The 2,500-nt window shown below is 38.6% G+C and overlaps 1 protein-coding gene across 1 annotated transcript in view; it reads right to left on the bottom strand.

The window, feature by feature from the left end:
• Window positions 1-2,500, bottom strand: part of LOC113828529 (pneumococcal serine-rich repeat protein) — a 250,504-nt gene that overhangs the window by 101,521 nt on the left and 146,483 nt on the right. The window lies entirely within an intron of this gene.

Here is a 2,500-nt window from a genome sequence, read left to right as displayed (position 1 = left end):
ACTGATAATGATGATGATGGTGATGATGAATGTGATGCTGCTGCTGATGATGATGGTGGTGATGATAATAAGATGATGAATGTGATGCTGATGATGACGATGATGATATTAAGATGATGAATGTGATGATGATGATATTGATGATGGTGATGGTGACGACGACGACGACGATGATGATAGTGATGGTGATTATGATTATTATGATGATGACGATGACCATAATGAAGAAAAAACGAACAGCGATGGCAAGCGTGAAATCCCAGGTAACCTACCTTATAAAAAAAAAGTTGGCGAAAAAAAAAAATATATATATATCCTTTTCATCAATAGATTTTTAAAAATAACTACTAAACTAAATAAAAATAAAAACCTTTAAAAAAATAAAGACAAGCTGTTAAAACGACACCGGAATTCCCCACCATGGCTCTGCATTCTCATTCAAAAAAAGAAGGAGAAGAAGAAAAGGAAGAAGAGAAGAAGAAATAGAAGGAGAAGAACAAGAAGAAATAGAAGGAGAAGAACAAGAAGAAATAGAAGGAGAAGAACAAGAAGAAATAGAAGGAGAACAAGAAGAAGAAATAGAAGGAGAAGAAGAAGAAATAGAAGAAGAAGAGGTAAAATCCACAGACGTTTAAAATACCTACAATTTTTCCTCCTTTCCATCTCTTGACAAAATGCGTCTTATGGCACCTTCAAATTCCTTCCTCCCTTCCCTATCCATGATTCTTCCCTCCTCCTCCCCTTTCCCCCTTTCAATCTTATTATTATTCTGCTCCTCCTTCTTCTTCTTCATTTTCTTCTTTTCCTTCTTCTTCTTTTTCCCCCTGCTCCTCTTCCTCCTCCTTCTTCTTCATCTTATTCTGCTTCTTCTCTTCCTCCTTCTTCTCCTTTGTCTTTTTTTCATTTTCATCTTTTTCTCTTCTTCTCCTCCTCCTTTCTCCCCTCCACCCCCTCCCCTCCACCCTCCACCTCCCCCCCCCTCCCCCCTCCCCAACCCGCATATCTCCAAAAAATATGGCGCATTCCCGGCCTGCTTATAATATGCAATAAACAATCCATCTCCATCTATTTCCTCCGGGCGTTCGCTTCAAATAGATTTATGGAGACGAACCGCCGCCCGCCGCCCACCCCCGCCCCCCCACCCCCCCCTCCTCCTCCCCCCTCTCGGCGGCTCTCTCAGCCAGCGGGCGGGAGGGACGCTTCTGTAATTTTATATTTTTATTTATTCATTTATTGAATTATTGGTTATATTTTTTGGATGTTCTTTTTTTTTAATTCTTGATTTATTTTGTTTTTGCATTTTTGTTTTTAGTTTGTTATTTCTTTTTATGTCTTTCTTTCTTTATTTTCTTTCTTTGTCTTTATTCTTGTTTAATTTTTTTCTTCTTTTTTAATTTCTATTCTATTTTGCTTGTTCTTTTTTTCTTTTTCTTTCTTTGCTTTTATTCTTGTTTTATTTTTTTCTTTTCTTTTCTTTTGGGGGATAATAAATAAAGACGTTATCTATTAGATTTTGCTAATCTCGTTGTCTGGATTTGTGTCGTTATTCTCACCGACATTGTCCCTCCGATGAGGTTATCCGCACCGTTTTTTTTCTTTCTCTTTCGTCTTCTTCTTCTTCTCTTTCTTTTCTGTTTTTTCTCGACATCTTCTTCTTCTCTTTTTCTGCTTTTTTATCTCTTTCTCTTTAGTCATTTTCTTCTTCTTCTCTTTCTCTGCTTTTTTTATCTCTTTCTCTTTCGTCTTCTTCTTCTTCTTCTCTGTCTTTTCTGTTTTTTTTTTTTTTTCTTTCTCATTCGTCTTACTCTTCTTCATTTGCTGTTTTGTCTCCTCCTCTTTCTTCTTCAAATGTTTCCCTCCGCCTTTGATCTCCGAGAACGAATGAACGAGCTTTTCATCAGAGAGTGGTGTTCATTTGGAGTCCCTTGCAGATTTATGAAGACGCGCTCGAGGATAAAAAGAAGACAAAAAGAGAGAGAAAAAAATAAGACAAAAAAGAAAGAAAGAAAAAAAAGCGCGGGAAACATTCACACCAACGCGTTCGTATCGCTGCACAGCCCCATCCCGCTCATCGCCTTCCTCCTTCTAAACACACTAAAAACAAACCTAAAACACGCACTTCTAAACGCCATACTCACTACTTCAAACACCTTAGACAATCACTTTTCAACAAAAAACATCCCCCCTCAAAAAAAACACCGATAATTAACCCTTCGTACCCCCGACCGAGGGATTCGAACGCCGACCCCGCCTTCCGCCGCCGATAGTGTCGTCAACCGTGTCTCAAGGGCTCAAAAAAGGCGGGAAAATTTTAAGTCATAAATCTGAGTCTTTACCGCACATTATCTCGCGCCATTACCCCGGGAGCTCACTGCCCCGACAGACACTTTGTTACCCTGAGAGGATTCTTATTGATTATTCAATTGGCCGCATTTATTTTCTTATTTTTTCTTCTTCCTTTTCTTTCTTTTTTTCTTCGTCTTCGTCTTCTTCTTCTTCT

This window comes from Penaeus vannamei, chromosome 11 (genome assembly GCF_042767895.1).
Source record: "Penaeus vannamei isolate JL-2024 chromosome 11, ASM4276789v1, whole genome shotgun sequence".
Lineage (NCBI taxonomy): Eukaryota > Metazoa > Arthropoda > Malacostraca > Decapoda > Penaeidae > Penaeus > Penaeus vannamei.
The sequence above is the reverse complement of the archived record's forward strand: the minus strand, read 5'-3'. Positions and strand labels throughout refer to the sequence as shown.